This window comes from Otolemur garnettii, unplaced genomic scaffold (genome assembly GCF_000181295.1).
Source record: "Otolemur garnettii isolate 467f Iridium unplaced genomic scaffold, OtoGar3 scaffold00005, whole genome shotgun sequence".
Classification (NCBI taxonomy): domain Eukaryota; kingdom Metazoa; phylum Chordata; class Mammalia; order Primates; family Galagidae; genus Otolemur; species Otolemur garnettii.
Window position 1 is genome coordinate 501,629 of NW_003852400.1, and position 24,038 is coordinate 525,666.

Sequence of the window (24,038 nt, forward strand, 5' to 3'; positions counted from 1 at the left end):
AAAACTAGTATGGAAAATAAGGCAAGAAAAGAAAAAATTAGAACAGAAAAGGAAGAGAGGAAGAATTCTGTGAAAGAGAGGCCTATAAAAGAGGAAAGGAGAAAGGCTAAAACATATCCCTGCAGGTACCACTGGGGGGCTCCATGACCTTCCGATGAAGCTGCTTTAACACTGAGACACCAACACATTCATCAAAACAAACCATTAAACTTTTCCTGTGCGGTCACTGACAGGCAGCATGGCACAGAGGTTGGTTACCACTGTTGACTTTGGAGTCATCATGGCTGGCTTGATTCCCATCTCTGCTGCTAGCTGTGTGTCTCTGTAAGTTGTTTACCTCTCTGGCCTTATTTTCCAAAAAAGAAATAACAACACCACCTACAGCATGGTGTTTGCTATCGGACTAAACGAGTTGATGAATGTAACGTGCTGACAACAGTATTGGGCACGTGGAAAATTCTATTACTATCAAATGATAAGGACAACAGGTTTTCCTTTTTCTCATTCCTCACCTAGGTTTGTAGATAGAGTGAAGCTGGGCACAGAGGAGAGGATAAGGTTTAGGAATGGGGAAGGCATAGCAGTTAGGGTAAGGAGGTGAGTTGTGCAAATCACTGGCTGGGGGCAGTCAAACTGGGGCACCTCCTGTATCCCCAAGTGATTTGAATAGAATGCGTGAGAAAGTCCTTTTGCCCCCTTGGGCTTCCTTTGCGGCCTTCCTTCGATCATTCTACCCCCTCCTCCCGCGTTCCCTTGAATTCAGCTTCTCTTGCAACAGCTGTTTGTTTCCCCGTCGCTCATCCTCTCAGGAGGCCAATCCCCAGCAAGGAAGGGCTGCAGAGCAGCTGAGGTAACAAACTGGAAATTAAAACTATATAATAGTCCTATATTATTACAAGTCTTGTGGAGTATCGAGATTATTTACATTTTTGTTCTGTGTTATCCCTGTGACTCCCATTTCCGCCAGAGCTTTTCCTTTTATGATTTTGTGCTCACATATGTATTTATCTGACAAATATTTTATCAAACAGTTCCTATATAAACTCAAATTTTCCGAATACTCACCATGTCTTAGCTATTGTCCAGTGCTTTAAATTGACCCTAGCAATAATCCTGGGTAAAAAGTATTGTTATTCTACCTACAAAGATGAGGAAAACTATAGCTAGGGAAGTTGTCACTTACCCAAGTTTCATTTAAGTATTCATTCCTTCAACAACCCCTGAGTACCTCGGTATGCCAAGTAGGCTCCTAGGCCTTGGGACTGAATTGGACCCCACCAAGGCCAAGTACTACTTGCCCCATCTGGCTTCCTGGGTCAGGGCTAGGGCATGCAGAGAAGGAACAATTCCAGGCAGAAGGTGAAGGAGTTGTTTAAGTAGGGTCTTTATGGGATTATAACACAGGGGAGATGTTGCTTGAATGCCCAAGGGACAAATTGCTACAGAGAACCAGGGTAAGAACTGAAGAGAGTAGGGCATCATTTTCCTCCCTCACAAGTTTGCCCTGTGAAATTCACTGGAAAAGAATGTGGACAAGAAATCATTTGCCTCATGGTGGCTGAGGTGAAGGGACAACCTTGGAGTAGGCAGAGGTGCTGGAGGAGGGCATGCAGGACGCCCCAGGACTCCTGACGATTACTGCAGTGAGGAAGGACCGGAGGGGCTGAAGTCCTTCACACAGGTGAACCTGGGGAGGCAGTGAGAGCCGAGTTCTGATTATGTATTTGTAGCTTCATTGTACTGGTGGGAAATGAGGTCACACAAAAATAAATAAGACATATTGTCCTCAAGTGAAATTTTGTGGAGTCAGGCATGCAAATAGATCATTAAAAAGTGACAAGCACTCTTAAAATAATACACACAGATTTAGGAAAGAATTCACAGAGGAAGTAACAACAGAGTAAGGCTCTAAAGGATGAAGAAGAGTTTTCCAGTGAAAAAGGGATGGAGGAATATTCTAGTTGGAAAGAGTCTCATATGCAGAGGTTTAGAGCTATGAAAATTCACCTTGCTGGAGGATGAGGAGGTCAGTTAGGGGCATACAAAAAGATGTGGAATTGATTTTACAGGCAACAGAGAGCTAGCCTATTAGCTCAGACTGTTAAGAGGGGTATCAAGGAATCACTTAAAAAAAATCTTTCAGAGGGAAATTTAAGACAATTAATTGAGAAGTGCAAGGTACCCAGGTGAAGGGCTGGGGGGTAAGGACCAGGGTCAGAAGAGGGACTGACCGGACTGAGGGAAATAACTTGCACAATGACCCAGTGGCCAGAGATCAGAATAGGGGTTCTGGAAGTGAAGGAGGGCAGCAGGAGAGAGAAAAGAAGGCCTCTGGCTTGTGTGCAGATGCTGAGGGTTAAAGTGGCAAGTTCAAATTGCAGTTAGAGGAGGGGTGTCAGGGCCTTGAAAGATGACTCTGTTTATTTTTCTTTCCTGAAACTCAGTTTAGCACCCAGCCTGAGGGGTGGGGATGGAGAAAGTGGGTGCTGAGGGGCTCTTGAATATTTCTTAAATTAAACCAGAAAACTGAAAGAAGTGAGGCTTCAGCCCAGCCCAGTGAGAGCTGTTGCCTGCTGTGATGGTCAGGTCGGGTGACACCCTGCAGATCAGTAAAGCAGTCTGCAGTAAACTAGGAAGGACCTTGAGCGTCAGTCTAGGGATCTTCAGCTCATCCCGGATTCAAGGGAGAGTGGGCTGCGCAGCCCCAACAGTGCGGCATGCACGCAGTGTATTGACTCAGATAGAGCACAGTTAATCTTAATTGTTTTATGTTGTATAATAATTTCTCCATGGTACTCCGCAATCTGAAAATAAGCAAATTTGAATTTGCCCTGTTCGCTGGGACCAGAAAATCCAGTTCACATTGCGAATAGACAGCATCTGCCTTACTCTGAAGGCTCCTTTTCTGAGGGTCGTTTGGAAAGAATTATTGCTTCCCCCCCCCAAAAAAAAACCCGTCCAATCTCAACCACCCCAACTGGTGAATTTCGAAGAAATTAAACGCTTTAAAAGAATAAGAAAAAGGACAACAAAACACAGACCTCCCACAGAAGCCTAAACCTCTGAGAGTGGCATTTTAAAACTACCCATTTTCTGGAACATCTCCCGAAGCTTAATTTCAGCCACACTAGTCCCCAGCTCACCCCCGCCCCTCTGTCCCCGCACCCCCACAACCCGGATCCCACGCGCTCGCGGGATGACGGAGGTTGACGGTGGCCCGGCAGCGCAGGTGAGGGGCCACCCAGTCCCCCAGGCGCAGGCGGCTGGAGCCCATTGGCTGCGGCGGCCGCGGCAGGGCAGGGGCGGGGGACGCCCGGGAGGAGTGCGGGGGAGGGGGCCGGAGGACGCGCTGGAGAGCCGGGCGGGGCAGGAGCGCGGCGCGGGGAGGGAGCGGCGGGGGCGCGCGCCGGCGCAGGGCAGCCTCGCTTTGCCAGGGTCGCGGGCGGACGCGCGCCGCAGTCCCAGCCTCAGACGCGCCGGCTCAGAGGGCAGCTCAGGGACCGCCCGGCTGGGGCACCCAAAGGCGACAGCTTCGTCTAGAACGAAGGACAGCTGCGCTCCGGGTTACAGGGCAGTAGCGCCGAGCTGTGCGGTGGGCGCGGCGGGAGAACGTGAGTACCTCTGTGAGCGTGCGGTGGTGACACTCGGTCCTGCTTGGGAGCGACAGCTGGGGCAGAGGGGGACCCTGCAGGCTGCTGCGTTGTCACAGGGACACCGGTCCTGGGTTCAGCCAAGGGCTCTCCCGGGCGGCAGCTCCTGCGGCAGGGGCGAAGCAGGTCACCGACTCCCTTCTTCCCTGCAGGCCCCCGGACACTGCTTCGGGGGCCGAACAGGAGGAGGAGGACCGGCGCCCGAGAGAGGGCACAGCTGAAATACAGCAGCTCCGGCACCCGCCACCTCCTCCAGCCTGTAGCCAACTTCTGCATCCGCACCCGCGTCCCACGCTTTCCGGGAAGCCCTGCCTGGAGGTCTCCCTGTGGGCAGCTGGGCATGAACCGGCTGCAGGGGCCCGCACCGAGGCTTCCCGGGCACGGACACCGAGGGCGCGGGGTGTCACACCACAGAGCCGGTGGGCCAGGAGCGCGGGGGCCGGGCCGGGCGCGCACTGGAGTATGCGTGTTCCGGTCCCTACGGACACATCTGGGCGTGGGCTTTGTTCGAATGTGCTCACACCTGCGCGGATCACCGAGTTCGAGGGGTGGGGGGGCGAGGCCGACTTTGCCCCTCCACTCTCGCTGTCCTGGAGAGGACTCGGGGAATCACCGGGCAACAAGAGGAACACCAAGGACAGCGGGGTGGAGGCTCTTGCGGGTGGCTTTGTTGGTCCTACAGGTGCGGGTCCCGGGGGTCCCAGGGCCCCGCCCAGCCTCGGAGGGCTCGCCCGGCTTGGAGCTGACTGGAAAGATCCCTTTCCCTGCCCAGGCTCCGGGTCGCACTAGGTTGCTCTGTTGAGCCAGGAGTGATTACCCGCCCTGGAGCATCCCTCTCGCGGCGAGCGCCATCTGCGCCCGGCGCCGCCCCCGGCCCCCTCTTCTCAGTGCGGGTGGGCGAAGCAGCATCCTGGTCCCCGGCGGTTCGCCGACTCAGCCACTCCCGGCCGGCATCTGTCAGAGCGCAGGAGAAAACCAGGGTGTCGCGGGAAGCTGAGCCAGGGAGTTGTCTTTTCTTCCCGAGTGGTATACTCAGGGCAGCAAGGTCTGGGGAGGGATCCCTGGGCCCAGGGGCTGGGTAAGCAGGCCGCGTCCCTCCCCACGGAGTCACCTGGCCCCCGGCCCGCGGCTGTGTCTTCCGTCTTGTGCGCGGTTGAGGCGGCCCCTGCGCAGCGGCTGGCGCTGAGGGCGGGCGCAGAGCGGCGGCGTGTCTTTCCCACCCCGCCTCTCTCCCGGCTTTTTGCACCAACAGCTCCAGCCCGCGGCTACACCTGCTGTAGAGTTGTCCTGAGAGGAAGGGGAGCGTTCTATTCCTTTCCCAGTGCCAGATGGCTAAGGCTCAGAAGCGCGGACCTGAGTGGCTGGGCCTTTCCTCGCCCCAGGCTCTCCCAGGAAGAGACCGAGCCAAGGGTAATGGGTTAGGAGGCCTTAGTTCCGCGCCGGGAGCTCCCCCTGGAGTGGTCCTGGGAAGGAACACTGAGTTGCCACCGAATGCAAACCTAGGAGGCTGGGCTACTTAGGTTGGGACTGTTTTATGCTAACTGCCCTGCTCTTAAAATATTGTGGTAATGGCTCATGAGCGAATGCGACCTTCCACAGTGCTGAAATAGCGTCAGACAATTGGATGCTTTCTACTTTAATGGTAATGATAGACAACTGGTTTATGAGCTTTAGAGTGCCGGCTCTATGCATGCTACATGTATCATCCCATTTAATTCACACAACCACATTTTAAAAATTAGGAGACAGAGGTTTAAGGGAGCTCAAGTAACTTTCCCAAGGCCACACAGCTGGGAAGTAGCGGAGCAGGATTAGCGTTTTGCCTCTGTGTTTTAGCATCCAAGACTCTGAAAATGTGGCCTTCTCATCAGTTTGGGGGAAGCCTAAAGCTACCGAGTATTCAAAACCAGGGACATATATTACGAGCTCATCTAACACAGTCCTCTTCAGACCTTGGGGTAGCAGACAATATCGCAATTCACAATCATATTTTGTAATAGCCTTTTATTCCCCTGTAATTCCTTTACAGGAATTCTATTATTCCTGTTAGTTTTTAAGTATGTAGTTAACCCATAGTCCAACTCCTTGGACACTGAACTGTTCTTACTAGACAGAGCCCCCTATGAATACAGAGGGATGAACTTGGCATGTCATATTTTTAAGAAAAAAAATTTTAATAAAGAAAAGGCGCCCTTGGCTTGGCATCCGTAGCACAGTGGTTATGGCACCAGCCACATACACTGAAGTTGGCAGGTTCGAACTCGGCCGGGCCAGCTAACCAACAATGATAACTGCAACTAAAAATAGCCTGGGTTTGTGGCAGACACCTATAGTCCCAGCTACTTGGGAGGCTGAGGCAAGACAATCACTTGAGTCCAAGAGTTTGAGGTTGCTGTCAGCTGTGATGCTATGGCACTCTACCTAGGGCAACATAGTGAACTGCCTCAAAAAAAAAAAAAGAAAGAAAGAAAGAAAGAAAAAGAAAAAAGAAAGAAAAGGCACCTAGCCCTGAATTTCTTTTGTAAACTGTTTTGACTGCATAGGAGTTACCCTCAAATAGGATGTTGAGTTTGGATAGGACCCCAGTATCCAATCTTAGGAAAGCATTCAGTATCCTAAAAATACAGAAACACATGGTACATTTATAAGGACGCTCCATGTTACCCGGTAAAAATGAAGAATTTGAATGAAAATGAAATCAGCTATTTCTGGAATAGCTTTTAGAATTGTTATAATTAACTGATCAATTGGAAAAATGGATTCGTTTTGCATTTGTGATATTACTGACTCATGCATCATTTTCCATGGTTTTCTTTCAACCTTTTTATTTTATTGCAGAAAAGTTGCTGAACATTTCACATAACCTTTTGCACTTCAAAACCAGTACAACTAAAAAAACAAACAAACAAACAGTACAAGGGGGCTCAGGAAGGTCCCCTAGCCTTTGGATACATGGTAGCTATGTGGTCTTTGGACTGGAAACCAATGCCCTTATACCACATCATTTTTTTAAATTTTCAGATGAATATGTCCAAACAATTATGTTACAGTGTTTGCATTCCTTAGGTAAAATCCCTGTTGTAGTTGTATCCCACACCCAGGAGATGTGCCATGTACCCTTACATTGTTCCCATTAGGTGGGAGCACACCAACCCCCTCCTGCCTCCTCTCTCCCCTCCCCCCAAATTGAATTGTATTGAGTTTTTCTCTTGAACATATCACTTTTCGTTACTGCTACAGTAACAGTAAATGGAAAGCAAGTCAGTTTTGTTTTGGTTTGGTTTTTGCAGTTTTTGGCTGGGGCTGGGTTTGAACCTGCCACCTCGGGAATATGGGTCCGGAGCCCTACTCCTTTCAGTCACACACGCCGCCTAGCAAGTCATTTTTGTAAATGGTACTTCCTGTGAGGCCAGTGCAACAATGTGAGTGCTTCAGAAGCATGAGAGGACCCTAAGGATGGATACACCTGGACTGTAGAAATTTCAAGAATCATTTCAAATAACACTTTTCTAAAAGTATAGTTTTTCTTGTGTAATCAATTGAATATAAATAGACTCTGCAGATAATATATTGTGTACTCCACAGGAAGTTTTTCTTCATTCATTAGTACATACTTACTGAGATGGGGCCTCCTGTTGTAGGCATTGGGGACACAGCGGAGAGCAAAACAGTTTCTGCCCTTAGGCAGATTTATTTTGATTTTATCATCTATGCCTGCGTACTTCCTCACACACAGATTTTTTCCACATATTGTAGATGAACAGCTTTATGAACTTGCAGGAACCTTACATACTGATGTAACTAGCACCCAGATCAGGAAACAGTGTGATGCATGTCGGAGAGAGCCCCCTTGTGGCTCCTACCAGTCATTACTGCCACCAAAGGGTAAACCCCGCCCCCAGACAACAGGCTTTTCCCTGACATTCTCACTCAGCCTTTGCATTCTCTATGCAAAGAACAATTTCCATTTAAGAAGCACAACAGTCCTTAGAGAATTAAACTGGAATATAGGGCTCCTAATGTGCTCTTTTCTCAGAAGTTTTGTGTATTTGGATCCAATGACTGATTTAGGTTGGTCTTCACCTGCTGAGATGGTGGTATAGAAGAAGTGATTTGAAAATGATTAAAACCTGCTAAATAGCTCCAGATGTTCTTTTCATTGCTTCTCCATGTGAAGGAGTCCTGAGCCTTCCTGGCAGGTGAGGACAGAGGAGAGACCTGGATGCTAGGGGCAGTAATCCAGTGGCTTTTTTATTTAACCCTTTGTCTGCCTTAGCAATGAAACGCTTCTTTGGTTTAAAAAAAAAGCCTCCATTGGCGTCAGAGGCTGAAGTTTCTTCCCCTCTCCCTGGATATATTGAGATATAATTTACAAATTAAAAATACATACTTAAGACATATAATGTGACACTTTGATATGTGTATACATTGTGAAACTAACGTTTCCATTGCCTCACACAGTTACCTTTTGTGTGTGGTGAGAACATTTAAGATTTACTATCTTAGCAAATTTCAAGGACACAATATGCTATTTTTAAATATAGTCACCATGCTGTACATTAGAGTCCAGAATGTATTCCTCCTGCCTACCCAAAGCTTTGCACCCTTTGACTAACATCTCCTCATTTCCTCCTCGTCCCCAGCCCCTGGCCATACCCTTCTATTTTCTGCTTCCATGAGTTTGCCTAAAATTTCTGAAAACAGAAAAATTCATTCAAATTAACTGATGGATATTTGCTCCCCATCTCAAAAGGTGCAGGAGAGGACAACACGAAGGAGGAAGGTACGGGAATAGCTGTGCCTCCAGCTTTAGCAACGGTAAATCCTTCATTATTGGGTTGCCTTAAATGAGGAAGCACATCTTTATTTAAAATGTGACATTTTTTCTCAGGTACTTTTTATTGTGGTAAAATAAAATATATAACACAAGATATACCATTCTAATCATTTCATAGTATATAGTTCAGTGGCATTAAGTACATTTACATTGTGTGCAACCATCGCTACCATCTATGCCCGAAAAGTTTTCATCTTCCCAAACTGAAACTCTGTACCTGTTAGACAATAATTCCTACCTCCTCAGCCACCTGCCCTGGCAGCCATCACTCTACTTCCTGTCTCAAATTCCTATGAATTTGACCACACTAAGTACCTCATCTGAATAGAATCATACAGTATTTATCTTTCGCTGGCTCGCTTATTTAACTTAACAAAATGTCTCCATGATTCATGTATGTGTCAGAATTTCCTTTCTTTTTAAAGCTGCATAATATTTCATTGTATTTATGTGCCACACTTTCCTTATCCATTCATCTGTCATGTACACTTGGGTTACTTTCACCTTTTGGCTTTTGTGAATGATACTGCTATGAACATTGGTGAACAATTATCTGTTTGGTTCACTGCTTCTAATTCTTTTGGGTATAGACCTAGAAATGAAGCCACTGGATCATATAGTAGGTGTATGTTAATTTTTTTGAGAATCCACTATACCATTTTCCATAGCAGTTGGAACATTTTACATTCCCACCAAAAGTACACAAGGGTTTCAATTCTCTACCTCTTCACCAACACTTGTTATTTTCTGTGTTCTTGACAATAGCCTTCTTAATGGATGTGAAGTGCTGTTGCTATTACCTTTTAAGCCTATGTATAAATTACTATCTATGTATTCCGAACAAGTCCTTTACAGTATTTCCTAAGTTCCTGGTTTAACATTTATTAATAAGAAGGTGCATGTTCTCCAGCAAATATTGATCAACCACATACCTTGTGCGATCCATGAACTAGAGGTTGTGGACCGTGTGTGTTGTAGTCCAGGGTAAGCCAGCATTGGTGACACACGATCTTGTTATTTTTCGAAAATGTCGAGTTAGTGTATCTATGTCTTGTGCTAAGTGATTTTGCACAACGGTGGGTTAAATTGGTATGCTTTTATTTTGCTGTCAAAAAAATAACACTGATATTTTAATCCAGACCAAGAGCAAATTTGCCTCATATCTGAAAATAGACAGGAAGATCCTTACCCTGAATGTTTAGTGATGTGCTGGAATTGTAAATTACAGTTCTGAATTGGGCATTTCTCCTCACCATTGAATCTTCAAACATGACAGCGTAAACCCTCACCACCCAATTATAATTGCTTAGCTGAGCTAATAAAAAAGATGTGGTGTCAACTTAATTGACCTATTTTACTGGCCTACAAGATTGGAATTTCAAATTAGAAAAAGGTAATTTTTAACAGTCTGATGGAGGGTTTCCCTCTGGTGACTAAGAAATCTGGTGAGTATAAGAAATGCCAGTGGTAAAGGGAACAAATTTACAACCACTTAATGCCCCTTCACTGAACATGCTGCCCAAATGCTTATTCAATTTAAACACAAAAATGACAAATCTTATCTTGTATTGGGTGTTCCCTGATTTCCTTCCATATTGCCCAGAACAAAAGCATTGTTTAGTTCACATGAGAATGAAGGTGACTGTCACTATCAGACAAAAATGATCCTTTTAAAATCCTGATCATTACATGGTGGTGGGAAGGGCTGAAAACAATATTTTGAATATCGATGTACATGTATATATGTATTTACATATAGATCTCTCAATTTTATGATGTGCATGATGTATTGGTTCAAAACTCACTGTAACCAGAAACATCTATTCCCAGGGCAATCTGAGGGAATCCTGTAGGAGGTCTTCCACTGGGTAATATGCAATGAATTTGATTTATCTTTTTCAAGTGGGCTGAGAGCATTCAAAAAATTCAGTATATGTATTCAGCGTGTAGTGATCTTTACTCCAAATTTCAACTTTAAAGCTCATTGCATGCCACTTTTAGATGCCCTTGGCATTTGAATGGCATGATTTACAGCATGCGTTTTGGGGGCACTTTACAAACTCACGTTAAACACCATTAACAGATTCCTTCTCAAGGCAAAGGGAAAGTACCATTCATTATGCCTTAAGGTAAGAATGGCCTGTGGAAAAAGTTTCATCCTGGAGTTTTTCGGTTCTTTGAGGAAGGGGGGCTTGAGAGCCAGTCCGCCGCTGCTGCTGCTTTCCAAAGCCTGGTGAGCCTTTTCAGTCCCTCACCTCAATAGAGAGCTGAAAGGACAAAAGTGAACAAAGGAGGCCTGTTTTGCCTGCCCCACTTGCTGGGCTGTTGTCTTGGCCCTTTTCAGGGAAGGAGGAGGGGGGAGCTGGGTCAAAGTTGAAGAACACTGAAAAGGAATTCAAGCTTCATGTCGAAATTTGAATTATAGCTTCAGTGTGAGTGCCGAGTAGATTAGTTTGAATTGAAATTTTTTGAATCTGCAGAAGCTGAAGTGACAGATGGTGTTGGAACAACGTCCCTGGAGCTGGACGGCATACCCGAACTGTTGAGTGCCCAAGTGCGGCACTCGGTAAACATCTAGTTAACTGACAAAAGTTTTCAAACTGTAGGAAGTGCAGTTTGCTGCTGTACTCCGCATTAAGACCTTGGACTGTGTGAATCGAGGGGAAGCTCCCACGTCTGGCTCACACTCAGATGCACTTGTCCCCCCTAATTGCATTGCAAATATTCTTCTGACTGTTCCGCGTCTGTTTCCTCTATTATCTATTTGAATAAATGCAGAAATGCCCAACCAGCTTCTCTTATAAAATTGCATTACAGAGTTCTGGGTATTGGCCACAGATTGTTTTGATATGTGACAAGATACATCTATCCTAAATATTGACTAACAATATTTTTTCCCTATATGAGTATATTCATAAAGAGTGGTTTCAGCTTTCTGCTGCCAGTGGGAGTCCCTCTCTCTAATATTTCCTCTTGCAGTTTTTAATATGGTACTTGGTTTTCTGTTCATTTTGGCGAGCAGCATCTGATTTAAAACAGGTACTGCGAAGTAGATTACTAGAAGGTAAGGGAAATAAAAAATCAATTTGGGGTAATTTTAAACTCTCCCTGGTGCTCCATAAAACTACAACTGAAAACTTGTAGCATTTGAAAACTAAAAAGCTGAAAGTTGCCAAATTTTTCTTTGGCATCTTTGACCAACTAAATGACATGCTGCCATCGTCTTGTTCTGATATAGTAACATGTTGGTTAAAAGCCATTTTAAAATGTGCATTTAATATATTCAAATGAATACTTCTATGTTTAGGGAAATGACATTGACATGGCCATCATATGAACAAAATAGCAAAGAAATAATTGTAATAGAAACAAAGGTAATTTACTTCAGTAATATATAATGTGCTGTATTTCACACAAATCATTATATATAGTTTTTATGTCTCACAATTTTAAAAATGTGCTTCATTTTAATAGAGGGAATGGGTTTTTAAAAGACCCACCCAAATGGCTATATATACATTTCTCTCAGTAGTTAGTATGAGATAAAATTATGGTGGAAGGTAAATATCTATCAAGGGTTTATTGCTGCCCTACGGTATGAGGGGATTCATTAAACAGCGGAGAGGGAGTGAGTCCAGATGAGATTTTGCTTTGACTAGGAATGGAGAGTAGAGATGAGAGAGTGCGAAGGATTCAGAAGGAGAAAAGCCTCAGGTGGGTAATGAAAATCATGACCTCCTGTGTCTTTTGGCAGAAGGAGTGAGAGGAGTTGTCAATAATGAGGAAAGAGTAAAGAACAGTGTACAATAAAGATAATGATGTCAAACCTGAAAGAAAGAGAAAGAGAGGAAAATAAACATTTTTATGGCAATTGCCTGGCTAATGCAGAACAGTTGCCATTTCCTAGAACTCAGTACTAAGTATTTTATGGTGATACTTTAGGTCATTGCAGTAACTTAGCGGCATAAAATAGAAATAACTCATAAATCACCCTATACCACGAAACATGATAATATGTTCGCGTTTAAAAGAATCCTATTGAGAATAATTTCTAAGAAGTCAAAGCTGAAGTTATTTCAGTGTAACATAGTTCAGCTCTTAGCCAGACTAGCTCTTTTTCAACTATTTGGTTCATTTATATCCAGGTGGCCTCAGCCTCAGAAAGTTAGATGATATAAAAATGTGAACTTGGCAAACTCATTTGGGGCAACTATTCATGTCAAGCAGAATGCTTCGCTTTGTGCAAGGATTCTATGATGAGCGAGCTCTTATAATGTATCAAAGTTCAACTCAGGAGCAATTTTTCAGAAATATCTAAGTAATCGGTTTATTCAATATATAAAAAGAGCACAGCAGAATAGATACCAAGTGAAATCTAGGCAAATAAGCCTAAATAAAAGTAAAGGGAACAGGTGGCAAATGAAGAAAAGTGCCTCACTTGTACGAAAATAGTTGATATTTGCCCCAGATAAGACTGAGAGGCCAAGTCCCCATGATAACTAAATAGTCATCCAGGCATTGGGGGCCTTGCACAGAATGGGATTCTGTCAGTTTCTCCCAGGTCTTCGACCTCAGAAACTAGTCCTTGCTCTGCGCTGTGAGAAGCCTGGGCTGCTTTTCTCGTTATGCATGGCGGTATGTATATGAGGGCCCTCATATTTGATAAATGAATCAATGCAAGAATGAATGACCAAATACATTTTGCAAACTGTCAGAATGTCAGGTAGATCTCTGTTGCAGAAAATGATGGGGTTTTGTTTTTGGCTCTGTTTTGAAGTCATAGACAATGTCTAAACCATGGGAAATCAGACATTCATAATTTCACGCCTAGACTCTGTAGATTGTAATTTGCTTGCCAGTTCTAAATTAGGAACTTGAGCAGGCAGGTGAAATCTTTTAATCCAGAAGGGTACCATTTGTAAAAATTGCTGCTGTGGAGCGCTAAATCACATATTTGTGACCCAAAAGGTTTCCCCTATAATTTTCTACCTTTGCTAATGGGAGATGATTCCAGATTTGCACATGGCTTTCCCCTTCCTTCCCTGTCTGAAGCTGTGTTCGACCTTTCCCTCCAGAGGTCTCTGGGTGGCTGCACACTGATTGAGTTAAGCACTTTCTGAGATTGCTTTCTACCCGCTGAATTTGAGGAAATCATAAGCGAGGCAGACAGGACTGCAATGCAAAGTGAAAAGGCTGGCACGTGGAGATATCAGCTGTGCTCCTGCTGCACCTTTAGGCTTTAAAAACGGGACTTTCTCTCCTCTTTGGCCGGCCATCAAGTACTCCTATCTGTTGTTTTCTTTATATTTCAAGATGTGAGTCGAGTTAGTTATAGCTTGGCATTTCTCAACTAGTTAGCAGGCGTTAGGGGTTGGGTTCAGGACAGTGATGTCACATTAGAGAGATACCCAGAGTAAAAAGTTACATGAGATCTGTGATTACATTTTTAGCTACTGCATGGCTTTGGAAAAGTTATTTAAGTACGTTTTCCCCTATAGCTTGAGAATGGTGGTAAAACAAACACACAAACTTTCTCACTGTGTAACTCGACCCCAAAAGAGATAGAACTAGAACAAATGCTGATAAAAAATGAAAGGGCCAAGAGAAAGGGACATAAATCTCAGTTGCTATTCGATAGAATACACCTGCCACCCTTTTCAGCATAGCATTCTGACCAAATGTGCTTCAGGGATACGTATGTATAATCCATCCTTAGCAATATCTGTATCTGCTTGATTTTGAATAAATGAAATGGTCTCACACTGCAGTCTGAGAATTGATGCTCTTATTGAGGCTGCTCATGGGATTGTTTTCAGAACACAAAGTGTAATCTTAACCTCCAACAAATGATATTAATAATATATATGTGAAAGTCATATTTAGTCAATTTGACAAAATAAGGGTGTAAATTCAGCAAATACATTTGTCAGTGGTATTCCATGTCAGTAATATTCTTTTGAAATGTAATTGTGTTTTATTTCGAGCCATAATCCTATTCCTGTTTTTCAAGAGGACAGTCAATAATGTTTTCGTGTGTCAGCCATGATTAAATAGCAACCTTACAAGCCAATAAAGCAAGAAAACATTTTAGTATATTAAAGTCATCCAGCTTACAAACTGCATGTGCTGGAAGTCTGATATAAGGAGAAATAGATGCAGTGAGACTTTCAGCAGGTACATATCATGGAGGTGTTCTGCCTTTTGTTCCTGTACACCTTGAAGAGAGATAGGTACTTAAAAGTAGTATTTGTCTACCTGGGTGTAGACACAGAGCTTTAGAATTGGGAATGTGTTATGGGTTGAATTGTGTCTGCCCAAATTCACATTGAAGTCCAAACCCCACTACCTGAGTATCTTATTTGGAGATAGTTTCTTTACAGTTAAAAAGAGGTAATCTGATATGGCTAATGTTGTTATAAAAAGTGGGTATTTGGAGATAGAGTGGGGGCATGTGAAAACAAAGGCAAAGATCTGCAAGCTAGGCCCATGATTGCCAGGAGGTGACCTACCAGGAGCCACGGGAAAGACAGACATGAACAGCCTCCCTCCAGACCTCAAGACACATGAACACTTCCCACACTTTGACCTTGGACGCCTAACCTCCAAAACTGTGAAACAATCAAAGTAATCCATTTCTGTTGTATTAAAGTACCCAGTTTGTGGTACTTGGTTACAAGAGCCCTAGCAAACTAATAGGGAAATGACTTCAGTACACCTGTTCCTAAATGTCTTTCACAAAGAAGAGTGAAAATACAGCTTTCCCACATCTCTGTGTTTGCGTCTCTCTCTCTACAGTCAGCCTGAGGTATCCAAGGGAGACTGGTTCTAGGACTCCACACATACACCTCCCCCACAGGATACCAAAATTCAAGGATGCTCAGGTTCCTGATATAAAATGATGTAGTATTTGCACATAACCTGTGCACATCCTCTGGTACACTTTAAATCATGTCTACATTACGTATAATAACTATCACAATGTAAATACTATGTCAGTAGTGGTTAAGTTGTATTTTTATTTATTGTTGCATTTTTTGACCCTCCCTTTTCTTTTTATTCCCTTCCTTTCTTTTCTTTTCTTCTTTTTTTTTTTGAGATGAAACCTCAAAGCCTCATTCTGTTCCCCAGGCCGAAGTGCAGTAGCATTATAGCTCACTGCAGCTGCTAACTTTGGGGCTGAAACAATCCTCCCACCTCAGCCTCCCAAGTAGCTGGGATTAGAGGTGCAAGCCACCACACCTGGCTTTTTAGAATACTTTTGCTGTTGTTTTAATCTGTAGAAATACTGAGGGACAATTGTATCTATATCTATATACTTTGTGTACCAAAGGACTATGTGTCTATTAATCAGTAAGTTAGAAAGTTATCCTTTGAATTAAGCCACAGAAATGCTGGTAGTGGTGGAGAGAGAATTAATTGTATTAATAATTGGAATTATTAAGGTATGAAATTATAGTTTCATTAAGTGATTACTCTTTTTTCTTTTTTTCAGTTTTGGCCGGGACTGGGCTTGACCCTGCCACCCCTGGTATATGAGGGCAGCCCCCTATTCCTTGAGCCATAGGTGCCACCCATGATTATTCTTTTTGGTTATATCAGGTTGACTGCAACTTGGCTTCCTCTATCAAGTGTAAAATGTCATCACCTGGGAACTTAAAGGGATGTATTTTTATTGAAGTGTCTACAGGTGTCCTTGCTACTTCCTTTTTTTTTTTTGAGACAGCGTCTCAAGCTGTTGCCCTGGGTAGGGTGCCAAGGCATCATAGCTCACAGCAACCTCCAACTCTTAGGCTTAAATGATTCTCTTGCCTCAGCCTCCCACGTAACTGAGACTACAGACGCCCCACCAAAACACCTGTCTATTTTTTTGTTGCAGTTGTCATTGTTGCTTTAGCTAGCCTGGGCAGGATTTGAACCTGCCAGCCTTGGTGTATGTGGCTGGCGCCCTACCCACTGAGCTGTGGGTGCTATCGCCCTTGCTACTTCTTACTAATCAGTTTTCTTTCAACATGAAAAATGGAATTTTTGCTGATATTTACCTCATGCACAGGGGAGCAAAGCCTTGGATGAGCCCCCAGACTACTTTACTCTAAATGCTGCTTCAGTGGGGCAGTATGAAGAATGGCATTAAGGGGAATTCTGAAGCCTGCTGTAATCAGGCAATACCACACTGGTCTTTTTTTTAAATTTTTTTTTTTGAAGGAGGACTACCAAGAGCTGGGAATCAATTTTAATATTAGTTTGAACACACTACGAATTCTATTATGATGTCTGCCCACTTGGTGTGAATGTCTGTTCTTTATTACCACCTTGTCTATCTTGGATGGTCAACTCCCCCAGACAAATAGCCCTGCCTACTTATGTTGTGTATGTGGTGTTTGATGAATGGCTGCATCAAAAAAAGGCCTAATTCTTTAAATAATACCAGTGAGATGATGACTTCTCTGACTTCATGTAATTCAATGATTCTGTCTTGGTGAACTATTTGCCAATTTGGGGTTTCCTACTGGTGATAATATTCTTTCTTTGCTATGGACTCAAGTTTATTTATGCTCCCATCAGGAGCAGCTAATGAGAATCCACCAGCATCCAACAGGAAATAATTTTGAGCCATGGCTATTATAATTCTGCAAGTTCTTAACAGCTTTTCTTTCACATGCAAGGCAGTGAGGTGCAAATTGATTAAGTGAGATGTCCAAGGCCTTAGGCAGGAGCAGAGAGTGTATCTGAATATCACTGTTTTGTATCTGAATATCACTGTTTCACTGTAAACTCTTTTGATCTTTTAAATATTTTCCTTGAAAGACAATGTTATGAGGATTGTTTAAAAGACTTATGGGCACCATTGTAACATTTGGTGATTAACCAAAGTCTTTTTGCAAATGTACTAACATGGGACCAGCGATGACAATTCCATCAGAAGTTACCAGCTTTAGATTCATTATATTATTTTGAATCGTTAAGTCTAGATTCCGTTGCCTTAAATTCATATTTCATAACATTATATACTGGATCACTCTCTTAACTTCCTATTCTGGACAACGAATACATCTTGGAAAACTGGTTACTGCCTGGGAGATGGAAATAGGTTCTGTCACAGCTGTTTGCCCCTGCTGTGATCATCATCTAAGCCTAACTCTAGCACTTCCCACTTTCTCTTAGGAGTGGGGCTGGTCATGAATATGCATGTTTCATACACCTGTGACCAAGAGCGCTTCCATCAAGGAATGGCACTGTATCAGTTACTTGAAATGGATAACTCATGACAGCTGCTGTCTGTGACCCACCGGGCTTGCTGCCCTGCACTGACAGCTGCACATCACATCCTGTGATCACACCATCTCAGTCACCTCCAGCATCAATACATCAAAAAGGAGGGGGGCTGTGGCTACTGATCTGGAGATATTACTTCATGGGCAGCATGAGGCAGTATGCACACAGCAATGTCTCTCTGAATTTGAGCAAATAAGAATGCAATGATTTTTTTCAATGTATTACTATTAATAAATCATAATAATCCTTGATATTTATTTGTTGTTTAACTATAGGGACCATGTTACATAAGTTATCTCATTTAATCTTCCCCCAGACACTTTATGTCAGAAGCTGGCAAGTTGTTTCTATAGAGGGCCAGAGAGTAAATATTTTAAATGTAGTAAGTCATGCAATCTTTCCAAAAACAGTCATAGACGATTCGTAAACGAGTGGGTATGGCTATGTAAAACTTTCTTTACAAAATTGGTATAGGCCAGATGTGGCCCATGATTATAGTTTGCCTACCCCTGGTTTATGCTTTTATACCCATTTTATAGTTGAGGAAACTGAGGCTTAGGGAGTTTAAGTAACCAGTTAAAATAGCTGCTGGGTTGCAGAACTAGTATTCTTATCCAAGGAATTTGACCCTATCCCTCTGTCTTAACTCTGATGAGCTGCTGTCATTCTGCCGTGATAAATAACAGAGGAGTGAAATTTTAGCTTCTGCATGTTGTGAGTTAAAGATTATGACCCAGACTTTTAAGAGAAATGTTACGTAGGAAATAGTGTCAGCCCAAGTCCTGAAGATGCTGTTCAGGCAAGTGTAGATAGCCTAATCCAATCTATCGCACGTACACGTCATACAGCTGCATCCTTGAGTAATTGAATAAAGCTTCTAAGATTCTCCAAATGATCTGATGTTGTGGTCATTTTAGTCAATAGGATTGCAAAAAGCAAATGACCCTAATTAAAAAAAATATGTAAAGTATTATTTTTTAAAATTTGCTGATAAGTTAATTGCAGTCCAAGTGTTCTATAGTACAATGAATTTGACATAGTCCCAAGGAAGATTTTTATTTTCACAAAAATAAATTATGCAGAAGAGCTTCATTCGTGTTTAACATAAAACCTTTCAATGAACATTCTAAGCAGTATTTTCCCCCAGAATAGATGTTTCCTTTTGTATTTTATTTCCATGGTAATAGTTAAGTTTCAACTTGAAAACATCAAACCTATAAGATAAGTATCCAGTTGACCTTACAGGACATCCCTTAGGGATGTGCTTCCTGGTATCAGATAACACCTGAAGTAGAAATACATCGGCTTCCTGTGTCTGTTTGTTTGTTTATTTTGAGGCAAGGTCTTGCCTGCCCTGCCACCTAGGCTAGAGTGCAGTGGTGTGATCGATAGTAGCTCAACCTCAGACTTCTGGCCTCAAGTGATCCTCCTGCATTGGCCTCCTAAAGTGTTAAGAGTATAGGCGTGAGCAGCCAAGCCCCTCTGTTTGCTGGGTATTTTATACAGCAAGCTATTTAAAGGATTTAAAGGTTCTCAGAGTAGACTGAAGTCAGGAAACACTGAGTTGTATAAAGAGGTTCAGCGCACATAAAATACCACGAACAGCCAGACTTAAAAGATGTTCTCAGGGCACCATAAAGAGCTCCAGGACTCAGGTCCTGACCTTCGGGTGAATGAAATTTTAGGAAGGATGCAGCCGGCAAAATGGCGGCTTCATGAAACTGAACTTTGTTGTTCATACTTTGAGGGAAGCTCGAAATGGAGCCACTCCCTAGTGGAGAAATCAGAGAGAAGAAACTCTTGTCTAGAGGTAACTCTACTCTCTTTGGAAATCTGAAGTCTTTGAATATAAACTAGCCTCCATTCATTACTGAGAAAGCTGGCAGAGGAATAAAACCCAACTAGTGGAAAAGTTGACCGCTTTGCTACTGTGAAATGGTTTCTGTGAATTAATTAGTGTGACAAATTATAAAGGGTATGGTTGATGAATGTAGAAAACTTTTTTTTCTGTTTAATAATTTCCTAGAAAAGATAGTCCTCAGCTTAGTTCATTTAATGAAAAAGATGTAGCCTAATAAAAAAAATGGAATTATGGTGCTGTGGACAACAATTTTTTTTCACGGCATATTCTCTACAGCTTTTTTGAGGTATAATTTATATATTATAAAATTCACCCATAGTAAGTGCAGATGCTGTCCAATTTACAAGGGGTTACATACATCCCCATGTCCCAGTGAAGCCAGGATAAGCCAAAAAGTCACAAATCGAACCATTGCAAATCTACCTGCTCCTGAATTAATGATGGGATTACATCCTGATAAACCCAATGTAAAGTTGAAAAATTATCTTCAACCAGTGTAAGGCAGGCACTGTCTGTAGATAAGAAGTGAATTTTAATAAATTTATACGTTGTATGACTGTCATGAGCAGAATTCTGAAATGCCCCTAAGATTCTCATCCCTGATATGCATCCCCAGTATCATATCTTCCCTTTGTGTCTAGGTGGGACCTGTCACTATGACAGGATGTCACTTCCACAATTAGGTTACCTTATCTGGCAAAGGCGAAGGGATTTTCATATATAATTAAGGTTTCATGTCAGTTGATTTTGAGTTAATGACAAAGAGAGTATCCTGGCTGTGCCCGGCTAAAGGACTTGTTAGGAGAGAGACAGTCTCCTACTGGTTTTGAAGAACTAATGACTGTGTTGTGAATTACTTATGGAGAAGGGTGGCCTCGGTCCTTCACAAGGAACTCGATGCCAACAACAACCACCAGCAAGAGAACCCTGTGCTCCAGAGGGCAAGCGGCCTGGATGGCACCTTGATGGCATCCTTGTGAGCCCCATCTTGGCTGGGCCTGGGCTCTGACCCGTGAGGGATACATGCGGGTTAAGTCTCTGAATCTCGTTAGGGGCATCTCGGAATTCTGCAGCTTGTCATGAAGCAGCAGAAGACTCGCACAGCAACCATCACCACAGGCCAGTCTGGAAAATTTTCATCACCGCCCCCCGCCCCATTCCCTTGATGTCATTGGCAGTCATACTTTGCTCTCACCCTGAGGCAACTACTGGTATTTCTTTCTCTATAAATTTGCCTTTTCTAGACGTGGTGTCTGATCTTTTGTGTCTGACTTCTTTCGTTTCATGTAACATTTTTTGACCTTCCTCCACATTGTAAACATGTATGGGTGGAATCCCATTGCACGGAGACACTACTTGTATTTGTGTATTCACCAGTGTGTGGACATTTGAATTGTTTCCACCTTGAAACTATTATAAATAGTGCTGCTATGAACATGAGCATGCAAGTGTCTGTGGTACCTGTGTTTTCATTTCTCTCAGGTAGCAACTTAGTAGTAGAATTGTTGGGTTTTATGGAAAAGTTATGTTTTACTTTTTAAGAGGCTGCCAAATTGATTTCTAATGTGGCTGTATCATTTTACTTTCCCACCAGCAATGTATGAGGTTTCCGGTTTCCTGGCATCCTTGCCAACCTTTGGTATTGTCCTTTTTACTACAGCCATTCTGGTTGCTGAGTAGTGGTGTTTCATTGTAGTCATACTTGCGCTTCCCTAGTGATTAATAATGTGGAGCATATTCTCATATGTTGATTAGTCATTGTTGTGTCTTATTTGATGAAATATCAAATAAGTATTTTGCCATTTTAAAAAACTGAATCATTTATCTTATTGAGTTTGTTTTTAAAAAATAGATTCTGGTTACAAGTTCGTTATCACACATAAAATTTGAAAATATTTTCTTCCATTTTGTGGGTTATCTTTTCACTTTCTTAATGGTGTTCTTTAAAGCATGGAGATTTTTAATTTTGATAAGACCAATGTGATAATTTTTTCTGTTATTGCTTGTGCTTTTGCTCTTGTATCTAAGAATTCATTTTCTCACTCAGGGTCACAGAGATTTACTATTTTTTCTCCTAAGTATTTTCCATATAAATTTGAGTATCTTCTTGTTAATTTTATTAGAAAATGTGCTAAGACTTTGATAGGTATTACATTAAATCAGTAGATCAATTTAGGAAGAATTTCCATTTAACCATATCAGATCTTCCAATCCATGAACATTTAATATATGTTTATTTAGATTTTTTTCAGTTTCTATCAGGAATGTTTTGAAATTTTAGTGTATTGATGTTGAACTTTTATTGAATTTATTCCTAAGTATGTGTGTGTGTGTGTGTGTGATGCTACTGTGAATGGAACTTTTTTTCATGCCTTTTTGGGTTATTTGTTAAAAATATGTAAAAATAAAATAGATTTTTATGTATTTTTCTTATATCTCATTATCTTACTAATGTGTTTACTAATTCTTTTAGTTTTGCATGAATTTTAGGATTTTCTACACCATGTCATCTGTGAATAAAGACAATTTTGTTTCCTTCTTCCTGATTAGGATGCCATTAATTTTTATGTTCCTTATTGCACTAACCAAAAGCTCCAATACCATGTTTAATAGAAGTAGTACGAATTGGCTTGGCACCTGTAGCTCAAGCCGCTTAGGCGCCAGCCACATGCACCAGAGCTGGCAGGTTCGAATCTAGCCCAGGCCTGCCAAAGGACAATGACAGCTACAACCAAAAAATAGCTGGGCGTTGTGGCAGGCAACTATAGTCCCAGCTACGTGGGAGGCTGAGGCAAAAGAATCACTTAAGCCCAGGAAGTCCAGGAATTTGAGGTTGCTGTGAGTTGTGATGCCACAGCACTCTACCCAGGGTGAGAGAGCTTGAGGCTCTGTCTCCAAAAAAAAATAAATAAAGAGAAGTAGTGAGAAGGGATATCCTTACTTTGTTCCCAGTATCAGAGGAAAGCTTTTATGCTTTCACATTAACTATGTTAAGTATAGATTTTTCACAAAAATCCTTTATTTAGTTGAGGAATTTCCATTTCTAGTTTGTTGAGAATTCTCATCATGAACAGACACTGGAGTTTGTTAAATGCGTTTTCTGCATCTATTAAAATGAAAATGTGGTTTTTGTTACTTACTTCATTAATATAATACAGTAATTGATTTTTGGATGTTTAAACAAACTTGTATTTCTGTAATACTTCCCACTCCATCATGTTATATAATCTTTTTTTTGAGACAGAGTCTCACTTTTTCACTCTCAGTAGAGGGCTGTGGCATCATAATTCACAGCAACCTCAAACTTTGGGGTCAAGCTGTCTTTTTGCCTCAGCCTCCCGAGTAGCTGGGACCACAGGTGCCCACCATAACTCAGGGCTATTTTTTTAGAGAGAAGGTCTTGCTCTTGCTCAGGTTGGTCTGAGCTCAAGCAATCTACCCACCTTGGCCTCCCAAAGTGCTAGGATTACAGGTGTGACCCACTGTGCCTGGCCTTGTATAATCTTTTTCATGTGTTGTTGAATTGAAATTACTAATACTGTATTGTATTTTTAAAAAGAGATTTGCTTCTCTGTTCTTGAGGCGTGTCGATATGTAGTTTTCTGTTCTTGTGATGCCTTGATATAACTTTGGTAAAACTGGCCTTATAGATTGGGCTGAGAAATGTTCTCTCATCTATTTTCTTTTCTTTCTTTCTTTTTTTTTTCTGTAGAGACAGAGTGTCACTTTATTGCCCTGGGTAGAGTGCCAAGGCATCACACAGCTCACAGCAACCTCCAACTCCTGGGCTTAGGCGATTCTCGTGCATCAGCCTCCAGAGTAGCTGGGATCACAGGCACCCACTACAACACCCAGCTATTTTTTGTTGCAGTTTGGCCGGGGCCCCCACCCTCGGTGTATGGGGCTGGTACCCTGCCAACTGAGCCACAGGCACTACCCTCTCATCTATTTTCTGAAAAAGTTTGTGGAGCAGTAGAATTCACTAGTGAATCCATGTGGGAATGGATTTTCTTTTGAGGGAATATTTTTAATTGTTAATCAAATCTATTTACTTGTTATAAGCCTATTCAGATTTTCTATCTCTTCTTGATTTGGTTTAAATAATTTGTGTCTTTCTAGGACTTTCTCCATTCCATTTAAATTGTCTAATTTATTGGCATAAAGCTAGTATTTCCTCATAGTTCCTTTTAATTTCTCTACTGTCAGGAGTGGTGTCTCCACTTCTGTCTCTGATTTTGTTAACTTGCTTCTTCTCTCCTATTTTCTTAGTACAATTAATGGTTTGTCAATTTTGTTGATACTTTTAAAAAGCCAGTCTTTGGTTTTATTGATTTCAGCTTTACTTATTATTTTCTTCCTTCTCCTTGCTTTGGTTTTAATTTACTTTCCCCTGCCTAGTTTCTTTCTTTCTTTCTTT